Consider the following 20,147-nt stretch of genomic DNA (forward strand, 5'->3'; position numbering starts at 1 on the left):
TTCCCGTTCTCTCCAGACACAGAGCATATAGTCTAGACACACTGGGCAGGGGGAAGGCAGGAAAGCTAAGCCCTTAGCTCCACTGACAGTTTTCCTAGTGCCTCGGACACCTTACTTGGCTATGCGAGCCTCTGGTTCTGTTTGCAGAAAGAGTAATTAATATATTTGATTTCCTACCTGCCTGCCAGGGTAGGAGAGAATGAATGAGACTGTATCTCTCTGGAGAAAGTTACTGTTTGGACATACATTGTTTCCATCAAGGTGGGGAGCGGTAAATTGCTAGGTTCCAAAAGGCATGCACCCACACTGGGGAGAGTCCAGGAGGCTGGACCTTCACTCAGCTCAGAGGACGGAGACCACGCCTGTCTCTGCAGAACAGCCCCGTGTGGATGTCTGACTTTATGATACATTTGTGCGGGTGAGGGAATTGGACATGAGGCGGAGGCAAATGGTTGCCAATCACCGCTTCCCATACAGAGCCTACGCTCTGCGAGCCCATGACTCATGCCACACTCACCTGGACTCAGAGACCTCCAGGCACGGAGAGCTCTGTCTCCCCCAGAATATTCCCCTGATGGATTACGGAGGGTTTCAGCTCTGCACTTCACACAGAGACACAGAGGCCCTTCTTCCTGGTGGAGCACGACTCCCCCCCCCCCCACCCCCACCCCCATGCGTGCACTCTGCTCTTGGCCCTCCTCCCTCCAAGGCTCCGGCCCCGCTGTGTCCTGCCTTGCCATGCCCCTCATCTCCCACAAGGGGGAGCCCCCGGAGGGCAGTGGAATTTAGGAAGCTGAAGTTTTCTCCTCCTGTCCTCTGATTTTCGCGCTTGACCCAACTGTGAGATTTCTTTGTTGCAATGTTGGGGTCTGAAATAACACTTCTGGAGGCTGCCGCCGAGCACCACAGCTGATGCCATCTTGTATTGTTTGTTATTAATTACCTAGCATGATCCACAAAGAAGGAAAAGTAACAAAGAGCTTGAAGACTTTCATGGCTCCCAGGCCCTGGATGGAGGCAGGCGGCCTCAGGCAGACAGAACCAAGGAGGTGCCCGTGACTGCACAGCCCAGGTAGGTGCCCGGGAGAGGACGATGGAGGGGCTCCCGGGAGTTGGAGGGGGGTGTTGAGAGTCTGATGGTGGGAGGGTGGGTGGAGTAGACAGGGGGTAGTCAGGAGAGATTAAGGGGGGAAAGGCAGTGCAGAGAGACTGAGGGAGAGCAGAGGGAGGAGCCCCCAAAAGGAGTGCAAAAGAACAAAAATGTTCCTAGGTTGTGATGTGAAAGGCTGACTGCGGAGCCGGAGAGGGAGGGTTTGTGAACTGACTCAGAGACTTAAACTAGTTCGAAGTTGGTTCCAACTCTGCCGCCCAGAAACTTCACAGGACAGGAGAGGCCGAGTCTGAGAGCCGGTACTCAGCTGCCCAAGAAGATTCAGAGTGAGTCGGTCTATGCCTGAAAGTCCATCTGAGCCCAGGGCCTTGTGTGTCATGTAGCCACACCCACTCTGGACTCTGGACTTTCTAAACTGGAAGGAATTCTGGTCCGATGGCCTTTTCAGGTTCTCTCTGCTCCTAGCTACTGTCTCAGGCGTTCCCCTTCTCCCCTCCAGGCTCCCGCAGTTGCGCTGGTAATGGACCAGGAGCCCGAAGTGCTCACTCTGCCACTTAGCCAGATTAGCTTAAGCAAGGAGACGTCGGAATCCCCTTTTTCTTTGTCTATAAAAGGGAGATAATAATACATTACTGATGAGCCTTATAGGATTTTTCTGAGGATTGAATAAGTAAGATAATGTGAATAAATGCTCCTAATAGATTATAATTGCTAGCTAAATAAAAGATGGCATTAATAATAATTAATCAGTTAATATACCCTTACGCTTCTCAGTGGGGTATTTTCCTACTGAGCTTTGGAGGACCGTGCTTATACTATTTGTGAAAAATTTAAGTACATGATCCCTAATTGCCACATCCCTTTTTAGAGTAACCTCTTTGGCAGTTAAGTGGGAAACTTTGTGTTCTTTCCCTTTTAGCCACCTTCAAACATTCTCTTTCCCTGGTCTCAGCTCCACTTTCCTAGTTCACAAACATGCAGATAATGATTGATGGTGTCTGCTTGGCTATCTGGACGAGGGATTTGTCTGTGTCCTCGACACTGTGCTGCTGGCATACATGTCACAATGTGTCTCAGGCACCTGATCAGACTTGACTTGGAAGAAGCAAATAAGAGGCTGTGTTTATAATCCCATTGCCATATTCCCTGCCTGGAATGTTCTTTCCAGACTACTTGTTACTTATTCATTAAAATATCTCAGATGGGAAAATGGGGTCTATGCTCTGGGCCAGGTTCTTTCCGTCAACCTGCAAAGGCTAGAGTTGGCTTTGGTACCTGTGGACACATTCACCCTTTCTTTGGGTTCCAGAGGCAGCGTGGTGTATGAGGAAGGTAGTGTGGACCGTGGATAAATCCCTTGACCTCCCTGAGCCTTCTCTTTCCATCTGTCACATGAAGTTGCCACTACCCTTTCTTACTGCATCCAACTATACCTGTGAGGCACACATGAGACTACACCCGAACACTCCAGAAGTTTGTAACTGTACAGCGTTATGTAATTATAAGGCATTGTCGGTGTTCTGGTGCATGTCCCTTACTAGTGACCTCCCCATATTTCACAACCGTAATTATTTTAAAAGCTGCCTGTCCCTGATGTTCATGTATTCTCCTATTTCTTTTCTTCTCCCCCAACTGACTAATAAATTAAATACCGATAGAGAGTGTTAAGTTTAAGTCATACGCCTACTCCCCTTCAAAAAGTCTGTATGCTCTCTAAAGCATGTGCCTAGCTGCATAATAGGTCCACAGACTGTATTTTCCTAAAGCCACTGTACACATATATGTACGTTCCTTCTTTCCAGCAGGTCCTTACTCCCCTTTTAATACAAAATACATGCAAATGTAGATTTGAGAAAACACATGGGCTGACATTCATGCAGTATACTCACTCAGAGAGCACAGTTAATGGGGAAGAGGAATGAGCACAGCACCATATCAGCATTTCAGCAATTCTGGAGTCCAGCAGTGACCGCAATACACACTTCATGTGGTTAAAAAAAAAAAAAAATCATGGATCAATTTCTTCCCTGTTCCTAGTAATGAATATCAATACTGCCTCTTCCAGACAGATGCTCAGCAGCTCCAGATATTTTTAAATGAGTTTTTTTCAAATACATTTGCAAAGTCAATTATTTTGAATCTCATCTGAAGCAATTAAAAAAAAAACATCCTGACATTTCAGGTGATATTTTTTCCCAAGTAAAATAATTATAAATAATACTAATTATGAACAGATCATTCAGTTACTCTCAGCCTGGTTCAACCTTTAGGTTAATAAACCAATCCATTAAAATTCATCTTGCTCAAAGGACCAATTTGTTAAAAAATGTAGTGACCTTTCACCACAAGTATGATGGATATTTTCTTTAACAATAATCAGAGCTGTCTTTCCCAGAAGAGAGTGTGGCCAAGTGGTAGACGTGGTCAACTAGGGGTCTGGTAATACTTCTAGATTAGGTACAAAGTGATGTTTATGATGATGAAGATGAATGGACAAAATGGTAACTGTTTCAAAAACTACCTTAAAGAGAAGTCTGAAAATCTCAGGACGATTGCTCAGAAAAACTGATAATATCATTCTTCACAGCAGGAAGGATTTTAGATATGCCCCTCTGTCTGCCTCTGGTGTTCATTCTGTCCAAAGATGTAGGGCAGGGATTTGCAAATAGGGCTCATGGGTCAAATCCAGTCTGCTGCCTGTTTCTGTGAATAAAGTTTTATCGGAACAAAGCACAGCTCTCCATTCCCATATTGTCAGTGGCTGCTTGCCTACTCCAAAGACGGTCCAGTAGCCACAACAGGGTCCTAAAATATTTATTATTTGGCCCTTTACAGAACAACTTTGCCAACCCCAGTTGTAGGATGATGAAAAAACAAGTTATCTTTGAATTTAACAGCACCAACTAATATTTGAACGGCACTTTACGGTTATTTTGTAACAGTATTATTATCCTCCTGTCAATGATGAAGACATTGCAAACTTTCCCATGGCCGTTCGGCCGTTAACTGGTGTGGGTAGACCTTGACCTTCCGAAGACGGAAGGGTGCTGCCCTGAGGGGGCAGCAGCAGTGGAGGTGGCTCTCAAGCCACAGTCACGGTTCCCTGTCTCTTTCAGCCACACAGATGTGGTCATTGCCATAGGATAGGAGAGGAAGCGATACTCCTGACATTCCGTTCCCTCTGACCTGACCTTGGCCTGGGTGATTTTACACTCGTTCTGCATCTGCGTCCCTCTTCTCATCATCAGAGCAATACTAATAAACAGAAAGGAGGGAAAAAATGCTTTGCAGTCAAACAAAGCTAAGCTTTATTGCCTCAACTCTCACTTATCCATACTGAAGGAATGTATCCACCCCAAAACTGGCACCGTGGCATGGATATTCTGCAACAAGCAGAAACAGAGATGTCTTTGTCTTTGGAATATGCTATCTTTTTTTTTTTTTAAGTTTGCTTTTTGAAATGGCAAATCCCCTCTTAATTACGCACTGTTGTTACTTGGTTTATGATCAAAATTATACTCCCCCCACACTGCCCCGAGCTCATTTCATCTCCTAGCAAGGTGAGCCATGAGGTGCTAGATACTAGGAACAAGGAAGCCTGGAAGGAAGACCTTACCTTGGAGATCCATAGACCTAAAACACGTTGTTTGCAGAGACCAAAGATTTTCTTAACCTCATGCTTTCTTGGAACGGAGGTAAGGGAGACAATAAGAGAGATGACAATAAGACACTCCTATGTCAAACCTTCCCTGAAGGTTCCAAGCCAAAGATGAGGATTGAAACAACTGAGCTATTTCAGTTTTTCCACCCAACCAACCTTCATCTGGAGTGCCCACTGTGATAGATGCTTCGAGAAGTAGAAGGAGTATCACGTTGCCTAAGCTTCAGATATTCTAATAACTGATTTACTGGAGAAACAAACATGTACATTTGTGTCTATAGTACAAATTAGAAATAAGTAACAGAATAGAAGTACAAAAAAAATCGGAGCGTGCTCGAAGGAGAAGTTGTTTCTTCTTATTAGACAGTCATCGAAGATCTTGTGGAAGAAGGTGGCATTTTGCGAATCCTGAGCACGTATGGGTTTTAGGCATTTGGGAATGGAAGTAGGTGGGCATTCTAGGAGCAAGCAGAGAGAACAAAGTCATAGAGCAAAGCATAGGACTTGTGTGTGATCAGAAAACCATTCACTCCATTTCAGGCATCTGGTTACACAGGAGTGGAGGAAGATAAGGTCAGCAAAATAGGTCAGAGTCAGATTCTAGAGGGCCTTGAAATGTCGGTTAAGAAGTTCGGTCCTCACTATGTGGATGATGAGGCTCAGTCCATGCTTTTCTGCAGGAAAATTGCACGATCATACCTGTGATCTGGGAAAAGATGTAGCAGATGTTTGGAAAGGTCTTGGAGGCCAGGTCACCAGTGAGCAGCTAAAGCAATGGGCCAGGTAGGATGAAAAGTTTACACCTTCATCTTCTGCTCTCCTCAAGAGACGGCTCCTCTATAACCTGATTATAATAGGTTATAGCCCTGGCTGAGGGCTTTCTGAGGCCACTTATTTAATGGCATGCCAGTGGCATTTACTCATAAAACCAAAAAGCCATTGGGTCCAGAAATAGGGGTTTTGGTTACTTCCCCAGACAGGATGCAGTTGGGGTGATTATACATGTGATTCATTGAGGTCGGGAAACAAGCCCTCCACAAACAAACACCCCTCCCCTCCAAGCCCAGTGACTCACAGCTTCTTCAGCTTGGAAAGCTCTGGAGTCCAGGCAAAATTTGAGGTATGATGTTAAATCACAATTCTTCAGTGATCATTGTTATAAGAGAAATATTTCTATTCATTCTTTCAATTGTTCAAGCCAGGAACATTGATTGAACTCTTACTGTTTTAGGCACGGAGAATGTAGAGTTGCAAAACATGGTTCCCTACCTAAAATCTTCCCCAGTTTATCTGGGAAAACAGATACAGCATCAAGAAGAGGTAGAGGGGCGCCTGGGTGGCTCAGTGGGTTAAGCCTCTACCTTTAGCTCAGGTCATGATCTCAGGGTCCTGGGATCTAGCCCCGCATTGGGCTCTCTGCTCAGCGGGGAGCCTGCTTCCTACTCTCTCTCTGCCTGCCTCTCTGCCTACCTGTGATCTCTCTCTCTCTCTCTCTCTCTCTCTGTTAAATAAATAAATAAAATATTTTTTTAAAGAAAGAATAAGAGGTAGAGTATCCAACAAATGTTATAATAAAGAAATGCAGGGGCGCCTGGGTGGCTCAGTGGGTTAAGCCACTGCCTTTGGCTCGGGTCGTGATCTCAGGGTCCTGGGATCGAGCCCCGCATCGGGCTCTCTGCTCAGCAGGGAGCCTGCTTCCCTTCCTCTCTCTCTCTGCCTGCCTCTCTGCCTACTTGTGATCTCTGTCTGTTAACTAACTAAATAAATAAATAAATAAAAATCTTAAAAAAAAAAAAAAAAGAAAAGAAATGCAAACAGTACCAGACAGTCAGAGGAAAGACCCCTAATTGCTTTGAGAGAGAAAGCGTGGTTTTGATATCGGGTCTGAAACTGTTTATCATGTATTCATTCATTCATTCATTCAACAAATAATTATCAGGCACTTCCTGTTTGCCAGGCATTGTTCTAGATGTGAGATTTCATAATTTTGTGGAGTTTCCATTTTAGAAAGAAGATTCAAATATTAAATACACTTGAGAATCAAACAAGCAAATCTCTACCCTCAGGCAGTTTACATTCTTGGAGAAGAACATTTCAGAGTGCAGCAACTAGCACTTTGTTCCAAGAAAAAAGAACACAGGCAGAAAGAAGCATGAATCCAGCCCTTGGGAAAAGAATGGAGAAAGATGCCTCAGGTTTGGGGGTACTCAATATGACAAGAGCGCTTATATATAGACCCAAATTAAGATGTACAAGTTGCCTTGACATTCTTTGGCTGAAGTTGACGGGCAGAAGACGGATACTGTTCTCACATAGAGATGCCGAGAACTGAGTTCCCAGACATTCTGATTTTTCAGCGTCCATCAGGAAACTGAGTGTTGTGGTTTAGACTCTGATGATTTTTCCGTACCTTCCGTCTGAGTGTTCTGCGATGGCCCAGTGCCATGAACATAAAAACTCAATACACTGGCTCCCTCCTTGCTTAAATAATATTCAGGTCAAATTCTGTAACAGCCAACTCTGACTTGGAGGTCATGCTTGATTCTCATTTTATCAGGTTGTCTAAAGTAACCAGGCCATGAGGTGGTTATTGTTATGGTACTCGTTGGAATGGGATTTGACCTATATAAGGAAAAGAACTAGGACAGGAATAGCTCTTCAGCCCATCACAGACTTGGAGAGATCCAGTATAAGCAACTGCAGAATCACAGAGCTGGAAGGGACTCAAGGTGACTTAAGGTGATCCTGGCACCTGCCTCTGGGCACATATGTGCCTGTCTGGAAATTTAATATAAATTCTAGAACTCATTATTTTAACAATACGTAAAAGTTTACCCATCCTGAATATAGTTTCCTTTTGGGTAGTGATGCTGCCTAGCCTCGGGCACGACATCTTTGAAAAGACCTCAGAACCTATAGCATATTCTTTTGAATATATTTAGTAGAGGAAAATCCTCGTCTTTGCAAGATGTTTTGTGTTTTCAGAAAACCAAATGCCATATCTAATTGGTCCTGCTGAATGATACCACTTTTGATTAAAAGGGAATTTAAATGCAGCTATGAAATTATTAGGTGACATTTTTGTTTGGCTCATAACTGGTTCAAAAAGACCTTAGTGGCAACTGCAAAAGTCATAAGCTTATATTCCCGCAGATGGCTAACTTGAGGGCACATGAGCTCTGGTAAGCCGGACTGTTTCTCACTCTCCTTGGTGAGCTACTTGAGGTCGAGGAACATGCCTTGTTTGTTTCAAAATACCAACCTACCACAGAAACAGGTGTATGTCAGGGGCGATTTGTTGAATGAATTAAAAAACAATAATGTCATCACTTCATATTCATATCATGAATTCTTTGTCCATTTTTATTTAATCATTTTTTTTAAATTTTTACCACAGCTGAATCCCAAGATCACCTCTTACCTTAAGGCTAATTAGCCAGCAAATGGCAAGGAAGTACTCTGTTGTAAACAGAACACTGTTCTGGGAAGAGAGTTCAGGTTCTGGTGTAGCTTCTGTTTTGAGTGGCAGGGGGAGTGGCTTTGGAAAGGTGCCTAAGCCTCTGTCTCCAACTTAATAAAGGGATGGAACTAGATGATGGAGTGTTCCATCTGAGGAATAAAATATAGAGGAGTTACTCTGTGCCTATCTCTGTATTTGTTGTGGGAGAGTTTTTTTTTTAAGGTCTTGGTGTTGATCAGGATTCTGTGTTGCAAGTGACGGAAACCCTTCCTGACTTAGTTGAGGTACAAAACCACATTCTGGAAGGGCAGGGGTATACCAGACTCCAGAAATTACCAAAATCGGGGACGCAGGTGCTAGTTACCATGACACACTTTCTCCAACTTTGTCTTCAGCTTCCTTCTCTGGGTCAGTTTTATTCTCTCTCATCTGCTTCCTCCGTGAGGCTGGAGAAATTTGTACAACCTCTGGAAAGTTCCCTGTGCAAAGGAAAACAAGATTCCATGACTGGTGGGTTCTCTTAGCACCAGGAGGTTAGCTGGAGAGAGGGGCAGCTCATCCAGAGAAGGGGTTGCTGTAGAGCCAACAAAACAGAGCTCTGCTAAAGCCTGCCATCCCCACTTGCCTCCCAGTCCCAGCCTCCTCCTCTCATTCCATACACATCGGCTGGTGACCTTCTACTCTTCTTGGAGGCTCTACTCAGCTTCACTGTCTCTGAGGGCAGCCTGCTTGGGCAGCACAATTCCTTCCTGTCTGTGCTCCCACAGCACCTGGAACCCATCTGTACCGGGAAATAGAGCTCCTCATGACGCCGGCCCTGGTCTATTTACGGACCTCTCTCCCCTGGGAGATTGGAAGCGCCTCAAAGACACTAACTGCCTTAATTGGCTTTTTGTCACCTGATCTATTTATTGGATTACTTATTTATTAATTATCAACAGCCTACTGTGTACTAGGCTGTGAGGATTGAAAGACAAGTAGCCCAAGATCCCTGGTCTCAAGATGATCAAGGTCAAGTGGGAAACATGATGAATACAATAAACAGACACTTGCAAGGCAGTGGGTGGGATGAAGCCACCACCGGCATCTGTGCTGGTGCTACGGGAGCCCCTGGCACACAGTGTAGTCCGCTCCCTAAACAAGGATGGGGAGAGGGAGAAGGCCAGAGAACGTTTCTAAGAGGTAGAAGGAGGCTGTGCCTGGCAGGTGCTGGGTCCTGCTGAATAGGAAGATTGAACCTGTTCCTGTGGGGGCTGGGGGTAGGGGAGTGTTCTTTGCGGTAGAAACAGCCTATGCAAAGCTCAGGGATGCCTGAAAGTAGGATGTAATCAAAGGCTTCCATTTGAATGACAGAGATAAGACAGATATGTGAAATAATTGGGAAATAACTTTCCAATGAAGTCTTAATTTTACAATACAGTCCACTAGGGTTATGGAAAGATTGAGATCACCATGCACTGACAAATGAAATCCTTCAAAAAAAAATGTGGGTATTGATTCACCTTGTGGGGAGTTAGTACTAAATCTGAAATTGAAGAGTCTGAGTTTGAATCTCACTCTGCCAGGTATTAGCCTGGTGATACTTTCTCAGTCTCTACTTTATCATAAAATGAAGACTCTCAGAATTATACTGATAAAATAAGACACGTAAATGAAAGTACTAAGTAAACTGTAAGGCCCATTTATAAACTTGCTATTCTTTAAATCTGATGATCTTTAAGACAGAGAGCTCTTAATTGACAAGAGTATTTGGAAGATATGAAACGACGTATAAATATAGTTACATGGAAAGATACAATATTCATGTTAAGTGTTGTGTTAATTTTACTTACTGGCTCAAAATTTTGGTTAATGCTATTGCAAAATGCATGTTAATGAGTGGATGTTGGCTTCTTATTCATTGCTGATTCTGAGGATCGGGTAGAGAAACACTGCCTCAGGGTATGTGGTCGGAGTCAGCTGGACATGTGACGTGTTAGGGATTAAGTCATTTGGATGTTGTGACTATCAGGTGTTCTCTCTGCTAAGGGAACTGCATTTTTTGTAGGCAGGTTTGCCTAAGGATTTCCTTCTAGCTATAGAACCTTATGAGGTAAAAGTTCTCCTTCAGTGCCATGATTTCCTTCTTTTAAATGGTCATAAATAATCATGGCGTTTTAAAGAGTTGTGCTGGTACAAAGGACCCGAAGAAGTGTAATCCCAATATGGCCTGTGTGAGCCCATCTTACCTCTGGTCAGGTGTGGGAGAAGGAGGCTAAGTCCATCCAACAGATACAGAATGACCCACTGAAGGGATCTGAACTCTTTGGGTGCATCTCAATGATTATTGATATACTGAAATTTAGTTGATTCAGTATGTTCAGGCAAATCAGTGAATAATCTTTACGCCATGCACTCCTTCGGTTCTCCAGAGCTCTTGCCTAATGTGTGGAAAGAAACGCTTGCCTTGTCGTCCACGTCTACCACCAGTGCTAACTCTGAACTGATCCTTACTGGAGAGGATGACTCTAATGCTTTACTATGTTTCTGTGAAGGCGGCTCTGAGAAGCATGGGATAAGGCATTGGAGTTTTGTCACTCATTCTCATTCAGTGACTAGCACACAGAACCTGGATGTGGAGACTCATGGGGTCGAAGACATGGTGAGTTGGCAGTCCTCTCTCTGCATCCAGGGTTTGATCTACCTGGACCTCACTCTTGTGATGGCTGCCTTTCTAAAACTTACCTGAGGAAGGAGAACCTGGCTCCTTCCTTGGAACACCAGGTCCATGAGATGTTAACACAAGTTCCACCAAATAGCAAGGTAGTCTTCAGTCAAACAAGTTGAGAAATTTTTACTATATCCCCACTGGAGATACAAAATGCATATTAACATACCGAAGGCTGCAAAAACAATTGAACTCTGCTTTCCCAGAGTTATTTAACTATAACATCGTTTTACTTAGTAATACTCATTAGCTTCTTGAGTACCTCTTGTTCCTCCACAGTACAGTTTGGAAAATGCTATTCTTAGAGAAGTTTCAATCCCAATGGTTCTCTTAAATATCCCATTCTTTATTAAATTAGAGGTTTCCAGGAAGGGGGGCTACAATAAGCAGTCTTCTAGTCCATTCATCCAGTAAAGCTCCATTTCCAAGTTTAATTCAGAAAAAAAAAGTTTTGGTTTTTTTTTTTTTTTTTTTTTTTTTTTTTTTCAGTTAGATTGGATAGCGCTCATGGAAAATCCACTGACAATGTTGAGGTTGATGCTTCTTCTCCCTCCTCTCTGCTCTATTTCTTTTCTTTGTAAAGAATGAGTCTGGGTGTGATTTGGTAACTATTATAGTTTGCATTTGATGGGACCCAATGGAAACCTACTCGCCAGAGACAGAGTAATAGCCAGTAGTTTTAGCCATAATCACAGAAAAATTGTTTCCTCTCCTCCAGTCTTTCCATTGCTCTGTGACTGTAAGCAGTATCTTTATTTTTTTAATCTTTATTTTTTTTAAAGATTTTCTTTATTTATTTGATGGGCAGGGGGAGAGCACAAGCAGGTGGAGCTGCAGGCAGAAGGAGAAACAGGCTTCCCACTGAGCAGGGAGCCTGATGTGGGACTCGATCCTAAGACCCTGGGATCATGACCTGAGCCAAAGGCAGATGTCTAACAAGTGAGCCACACAAGTGTCCCGTGAGCCATGTCTTTAAAAGACTGTTTCTAAAAAGGGCTAAGACTGTGTTTTCTTTCCACGACCTCTCCAAAGCATCCCTTTTTTTCCTACCCACAAAATAGTCAGGAAGATACTGGACAGTGGGATCCACTCCCCTCAACACATGTTTTGTTTTATTCCTCCTCTCAGAGGTTTTTATGTCAGCTTTCTTCTCTTATCACTGATTTCCCCTGCGTCTCTTCAGATTTATTCAGTTCATAGGACATGATTTTACCTATGATGACACAGGGCGTTGGAGCTGACCTCATTCCATTCATCTGTGTATCTTTTCTGCCAACTGGAATTTAAAGTTTATCAGAGGTAGGGACAATATATTTAAATCTTTCATATTGTCTTCAAAATCTCACATGCAGTGCTCTGTACAGAGTTGACACTTATGTATTTGAATGGATTTAAGAATACTTTGCATGGAGTGAATGTGGGTTTAATTTCTGTATGTCTAGCACGTGAATGTTGGAGTCCAACTGACCCGAGTCCAATCCTAGACCAAAGAAGCATGGATAGTATGTGTGTTCTTTATTTTACTTATCTTCTCTGAGATTCCATTTTCTTTTTTTTTTTCCTTAAAGATTTTATTTATTTATTTTAGAGAGAGAAAGAGACAAACAGCATGTGAACAAGGGGAAGAGCGGGGGAGGGAAAGGTAAGGGTTGGGGGAAGAATCTCAAGCAGACTCTGCGCTGACCGTGGAGACTGACACAGGGCTCGATCTCATGACCCTGAGATCATGACCTGAGCCGAAACCCAGAGTTGGATGCTTTATCAATTGAGCCAACCAGGCACCCTGAGGTTCCATTTTCTTCTACATAATGGAGATACTATATTTTTTTCAAGGACTACATGAGGCAAGTAATCACTAGTTTATGTTCTGGTGTCCTACAGGTCTGGGTTTGAATCTCATCTCTGTGTTGTGCCATCATCTTGAGCAAGTTAACCTCTTTAAGGCTCATTTCCCTCATCTGTGAAGCGGGGTCTGTCATAGGATTTCTCTCCTGGAGTAGTTTGAATTAAATGGGTTCAATGAAAAAATGCATGTAAAACTTAGAATGTCTCAGACTCCATAACTAGTAAGAATTCAATTACTGTAAACTGTTACTTTAGAAACGTGCCTAGTCTACCCAACACCAGTGGGCTGCCATTGGCAGACACTCTCTAGACCTGTTAGAGGATAAAGGAGATTATTGTGCAACTTTCTCAAGAATGACGTTCTGACTCTTTTAGTTATCTGAAATGGCACCAAATTCTTCTGAAGAAAAGGCTTTCTTGGAAGGATCATGAACATCTGGATTAAAAAGAGCTTACATTCTCAAAGTGTAGTGGGTTGGAGATAGTTTTTATTGAACATAGCCATCTTGTGATTTGATTTCCTCAGGATATGAATCAGAGAGAAAAAACTGAATTTTTGTCCCAGAAAAAAGGGGAGGACAGGCAGAGGATTTTTCACTGGTAAGGCAATTTACACACTTGTTCTTTTCATAGTTAGTCATGGTCTATGATACATTTCATAGCAATGTCTATGAGTTTCCAAATCTGGAACAAGACTTATCAGCCAAATAAGGGATAAAGAAGAAAAGTCTTTTAATCCACCTAGTTACCATTCACAGAATTCTAGAAGTGGAACTTCAAAACAATGACTGTGCTAGTACCCCACTTGTATTTGTTTCTTTAAACCCATTGAGAGAGAATTAGCTAATCACTTTCCAAATACCTTTAGCAGAATAGCAGAAGAATTCCATCACCAGCCCTACTGTTTTATAAAAAGTTCTTTCTTCCTAATCTTTCCCCCAAACCATTTTTCTTTCCTTCTATAACTTGAAGCTAACTCTTCTTTTCTTGCTTTCATATTGACTGACCTAAGTTCATCTTAAAGTGACATTGTAAACTTTTTAAAAAGTTATTAGAGCTTATCCCTTAGTCCTTTTATTTTTCTAATCAAGCAAATTCATTTGAAAAGCTCCCTTAAGTCCAGTTTTTGCATACATCAGGTCATTTGAGGTTACTATTCTGAGGGTGTTCCCCAGATATTCTAATAATAGAATAAAAACACCAAACACTGTTATATTCACTAGGGTACCCTAGGACCTATTGCCACTCAAAATTCATTATAGGTGCTTAAATAAAATGTCAACTGAATAGATTAATATGGCCTCAGGTTTATAAAGCTTCTTATACTTTATGAAAAGCTTTAACTTTCTCAAAAAACCCTGTCTAAGGTTCTCTTATTTGCTCAGCACCCCCCTCCCCAATCTCCAAATCTTCTTTTTCCCTCGATCCCCAAATCTTGCTTTTAGTTGTAGACATAGAAAGTGGCAAAATGGAGGTCTGAGCTTCGGTCTCCAAATCACGTGAGTTTGTCGACTTAGTCTGAGCGTTTATTTATCAAAGCAGAGGTACTAGGGTTTTGAATAATATAGACCCTCAAACATAACCTCATACTCAGAAAATGAAGAGAATAATGGAAAGAGTGCATATCCATTCTAACAGGTCTTTGTCTGGAACATCTGAACATCATGATATTTTTTAATTGCGGAATGTGATTTGTTCATAGGGAGCTTTTAGTCTTCTCTGACCAACCGTGAGCTCCAGTTTTCACTTCCTTTCTGCAAGCTTATCATTTTTTTCACATGGCATCTCTTCATTTTGTTCTGGGTATGAAGTATTAACAAGACATGACAGGGCACTTTTAAGCTCTTCATCACCAAGATGTCTCATGGCACCTCAGCTGCGTGTTGCGTGATCAGTGCGAGGACCTTGGGACACCTTGTGATGAAAAACTTGCTGCTTCTACAGATGTGTGTGTATGTGTGTGTGTGTGTGTGTGTACGCTGAAATCAGCCATCTTTACCACGTATTTCATTGACTTTTCTAGAACTTACAAAGGTGAGTATTATATGATCAGGGAGACAGGGTCTTTCATATTGAGCTCTTCAAAGGCAGGATCTGTGTCAGAAATTTTTGTATCCCCCATCTCCTAATCCATGTCCTGGCACAGAGCAGACACTTCATCCGTAGTTCTTAACCTGAACTGACAGTTATAAGAAAATCCAAGAAATCTGAAACTCAGTCTAGACTTTGTCCATAACAGTATGTCCTCAGATAGGTCACTGAGCTTATTACATCCTCTATAAAATGGGATTTCTGTCTACTTTTGAAAGACCAATAGGAATGTGAGAGTTCCAGGAAATTGGGCCTTACACAATATTTGTGTTAAACTTCACAGACCAGGTGGAGTTTAATCCTTAAGTAAATAACTTACAAACTGATGGCCCTTGTGTGAATACTCAGACCAAAGGGTTCTTGGTGACCTACTTGGGGATCAGTATTTTAAATGAGTATGTAACTTTTGGATAAATTCCTACGACCCTCCATATCTGTTTTTTCCCTTAATTCACAATCTGCTTGGGTCATCTTTATTGTTGGAATGGAATTGTCAACTTGAAGATATGCTGAGATGTGGTTTGCTACAATTAGGGTTCATAAATCTTAACAGGAAGAGCCAGGAATCCAGTGGCTCAGAGCATTGTGAAATCATTAAATCAGGTTTCTGGAATATGTGAGCAGCCTACTACTTTCTCATTAATCTGAGGCAGAATGCCCAGAAAGAGTATTTCATAAAGGTTAGTGCAAGAGGAAAGTCCACTGACTCATTGTTGGGTGCTGGATGACCTAGGAATTTATTGAATTTACCAATGAAAGAGATCTGTATTCTAATGTTCTTTTACCGGGGGAGTCATCATAAACTTGTAAAGGAACAATTCTGATGATTTCTCTCACTTTGTTTTCTCAGTGGTTCTCAAACTTGAGTAGGCATTATCATTACTTGGAGGACTTATTTTTTTCTTTTTAAGGGACTTTATTTATTTTAGAGAAAGAAAGAGTGCGAGTGAGCAGGGGAGGAGCAGAGGATGAGGGAGAAGGAGGGGGAAAGAATCTCAAGCAGACTCCTTGCTGACTGTCGAGCCTGACCCAGGGCTCCATCTCATGACCCTGAGATCATGACCTGAGCCAAAACCAAGAGTTGGACACTTAGCCAACTGAGCCATCTAGGCATACCTAACCTCCTGGAGGACTTATTAAATCACAGATAGCTGGATGCGCCTCTCAAATTTCTAAATAAGTAGAGCTGGGGTGGGGTGGGTTTCCACAGTTTGCAATTCTAACAAACTCCCAGGTGGTGCTGATGCTGAAGGTCCAGGGACCACGTGCTGAGAACATTGCTACCTGAAGATTGTCGAGACTGGTAAAAATAAATATTCCTTGGACCACTGCTCTTTTCTGAGACTGCTTTCATAAAATGGGACCTAGATAACCATCAATAGCACAAAACACAGGCAGACATCGATAGGTCAGAGTGTCTGTATAGAACTACAGTAAATATTGGAGAAAGAAACCCAGAATTGTCTTGTTGTTGTTGTTGTTGTTGTTTCAAGTTGAACATTCAGCTCCTTCATGATTTTATAGAACCCATTATTGTGATCTTTTCCAAACTTCTTCTTGAGTCATCTGAAAATATTGCCTGAATCTTCAAAAGCAAAAGAGGGACAATTTGTCTGCATTTTCCCCCATATTGTCATTTTTTGGTTCCATATTCTTTCCCAACAAATGGACCATGTTATCCCAGTGTCCTCGCCTCTTGCTTTATGATCTAATTAGATACTAGACAATAATCCTCTATCAAGTGATTTTAAGTCATGTATTTATTTCAGACAGGCATAATGTCATCAATTCAGATTCTTTTCCTAGAGCCTATTTCATTCAGTTCAATTCAGTGCAATTTAACACCCATTGACTGACTATATGCCAACCACTATTCTGGATGCCTAGGAACAGGCATGACCAAGACCACCTACAAATTCCTGCCCTTGCAGAGCCTACAGTCTAGCAGAGACAGTCAGATAGTAAACATAATACATAAATCAATACGTTATATTACTGGTGGTAGACCCTGTGGAAAAGAGGAAATGAAAGCAGGGCAACAAGGTTTAGGACTTCAGGGGCTATCAGGAGAGGGCTGTGTGTACACTTGAGCAAAGGTCCTCCAGGTAACACTACAAGCACGTATATATCTGGGTAACAGTGTGACAGACAAAAAGAATTGCCAATGCAAAGGCCAAAAGGCAGAAGCTTACCTGACATACTTACAGAATAGCAAAGAGGCCAGTGGGGCTGAAGCAAAATGTGTGAAGGGAAAGTAGTAGTAGATCTGAGAGGTAACAGAAGCAAAGTCAAGACCATATAAGCAAGGCTTTGTAGGTCACTGGAAAAGACATTGGCTTTCATCTGAGTGAAATGGGAATCACTGCAAGGTATTGACTTTCAAAGAAGGATCTGTCTGAATGTTGTATTTAGAATAGACTGAGCAAGGCAAGGGTAGACACGAAGAGAATGAGACAATGCCAATAACCCAAGCAGAAACAATGTGGCTTGAGCCATGCATTGGTCAGTAGAGGTGATGCGTAGTTCAATTCTGCATCTATTTCTGAAAGTAGAGTTCAGCAGGACTTTGTGACAGATTGGATATGGAGTGCTAGAGAGAAAGTAATCAAGGTTTTGGCCTAAGGGACAAGAAAGATGAAATTGCTATCAATTGAGATGTAAAAGGCTGCAAAAACCAGGCCTGTGGGGAATACTGGGATTTGGGTTTTGGATGTAGTGAATTTGCCAAGTCAAAATGGTTGTTGATCATGTGTATATGGGGCTTGTAAGAATATACTGAGTACATCTGGGCTACAGATGGAGTTGTCAGCATGTTGATATTAAAAGCTGTGAGGCTCAATGAGATTATCAGTGAATGGGTATGGATAAAATAGTGAAGGCCAGGACTGAAGCCTGGGGGTCTCCAGCATTAAGAGATCAAAAAAGGAATCACAAGGAGAGATGGAGACAGAATGGCCATCAGAGTAGGAGGAAAAGTAGGGGGTATAATGTTCTAAAAACCAAGAGAAAGAAGTGTATCAAGTAGAGGAGAATGAAAAATAGTGTCTGTCGAATGCTGATAATCCATCAAGTAAGATGAAGATTGAAAATCTGCCATTGAATTTCACAACTAGAGATTACCAGTGACCTTAATGAGAATATATCTGGTACAGCGGTAATGGTTAAAGTCTGGTTTAAAAGACAGAATGCTAGAAGAAGAATTGGAAATAGTGAGGAAAGTTGGCTCTTGAAGTTCCTGCTAAGGGAAGCAGAGAAATGGAGTAGAAACAGGTGGAGAAAGTGAGGTCAAGCTGAGGGTTTGGTTGTGGTGGTGGTGTTTGTGTTGGTTTGGAGTTGGGAGAAATAACAATATGGCGCACTGCTGGAAATGATCCAGTAGACAGGGACAGATTAATGTCTCAGGAAATACAGGAAGAATTCCTTGAGCAATTTTGTTGGGCTGGCAAATGGCCATAATATCTAGTAACCAAGCAAAAGATTTGGTCTCAGAGAGAAATCAGATACTTTCATCCACAGGATTGGGGATGTTGAGGGGCACTAATGCTGGTGGGAGAGGAAGATGGAGTGTTGAGACCCTATGCAAAATCCCTTTGGACTGCCTCAGTTTTCTCCCAAGAAGTAAGAAACAACATTATCTCATAAAATTATTCAAAAGAAAATAAAGCCCAAATATATGCCTCTACAAATATTTATTCAAAAAATAAAACAAAGCCAAACACAATATAAGAAGTATGCAATAAATGTTTCATTTTAGGAGTTTTCCTAAATGAACTGAACTGACTGAGGTTTGAAAATAGAAATGTAATGTCCGTTCTACTAGGGAACCCTTCTTTTCTTCTAAATGTCTCAGTATCAAGCAGGCATTTTTCATTGCCCCACTAATCTTCAAAATTGTTCAAAATTAGGGGTGTTTGTGTAGAACATTTTTTATTTGACAGTTCAGTGCGCATGAATGTCCATAATGTTTTTTTGATGGTGAATGTGGGTGGGGTGATTTCCGTGGGAATTCTCCTACAGTGATCTCTTGCTCTTCATTTCAGCAAGATGGCTGACCTCGACCATCTTGTCAGTTATCATTTGGCACTTTGAAGACATTGGCTGCAGTTCTTAAACAGATACTAATAGGAGTTTTGGCCATTCTTGTTTAAGATAAGGTCTTAAACTTAATCAGAGATAGGAAGAACACATATGATTAAAAAGAGAGAGATAGTAGACCCTTTAATCTAAATTATGTTTCCTCTCTGGGGTTAAAAAAAATTATATATATATATATATATATATATATATATAAAACACTTTCTGAAGGATTGAAATTATAAATTATATCTTACTGCTTTGCTTGAACAAAATTTACAAAACTCAATTCAGAAGGCATTGCATAAATGTTTTGCAATTATAATAAAACATGTTTAAAAAATACTTAGTGGGGGTTCTTCATTGCTGAACCAAGTATGTTTGAAGAAAACAAGAATAATCATAGCATTGAACTCATAGGATTGTAGGGGAAGTGAAATGAGATTGCCCATGTAAAATGTTTCTTACAGCACAGTGTTCATGGTAAGGGTCCAATCAATTATGTAGTAGGTATAGGGTGATGTGTTTCCTTTACAAGTGTAAAATAAAATTGTCAAAATTAGGGGACTATTCCCAGTTAGCTGTGTATTTTTTGATAGGGGAAGGTGGTGGCAGAAGGTTACTGTAGCCCCGCATTACTTTATTGAGGACCGGTGTTTAGCAGTGGAACCATATAAGGACCGAATCACAAGAAACAATCACTGAGCATTGCGTGCAAGACACTATAGTAAGCATCTGAAATATACATTTTATTTGATCCTTATGATAGACCTGCACGGTAAGTTGTGCTAATTGTGTAGAGGAGGAAATTGAATTGGGGAGATGTGAAATGCTACAATAGGCAAGTCTGCAAATTGCCAAGTAAATTAAAATACCAAGCTGCCCATGAAAGAGCAAAATCCTCACCAAGATCACGATGTGATTCGACTTCTAAGTCCACAGTCTTCTTTCTACTACTATTCTGCCATTGACTTGTCATCTAAATCCAGCTCAAATTCAAGTGCATGTTGCTGGCTTGGTCAGAATCAAGGAGTCCTCGCACTTTGCTGTCTATCATGGGATTCAGCTTACAGTTCTGGACATGTATGTGGAAAGGACTTACGCTTTGATATTAACAGAGCTTGAAGACAATAGGAAAAATCTCACCTTTTGTCCCACGAGAGAAAAAGCTCTTCCCATTCCTGAAAGCTGTAATATA

General features: G+C 41.8%; 1 long non-coding RNA gene across 1 annotated transcript in view; it reads left to right on the plus strand.

The window, feature by feature from the left end:
• LOC308351413 overlaps positions 1–20,147 on the plus strand; it is a 143,994-nt gene that overhangs the window by 97,904 nt on the left and 25,943 nt on the right. Inside the window, exon 5 of the long non-coding RNA XR_013967580.1 lies at positions 948–1,072. This is a non-coding gene — a long non-coding RNA (uncharacterized lncRNA). The remainder of the gene's footprint in view (positions 1–947; positions 1,073–20,147) is intronic.

The sequence above is a fragment of the Martes martes genome, assembly GCF_963455335.1.
Source record: "Martes martes genome assembly, chromosome: 10".
In the NCBI taxonomy this organism is placed as follows: Eukaryota; Metazoa; Chordata; class Mammalia; order Carnivora; family Mustelidae; genus Martes; species Martes martes.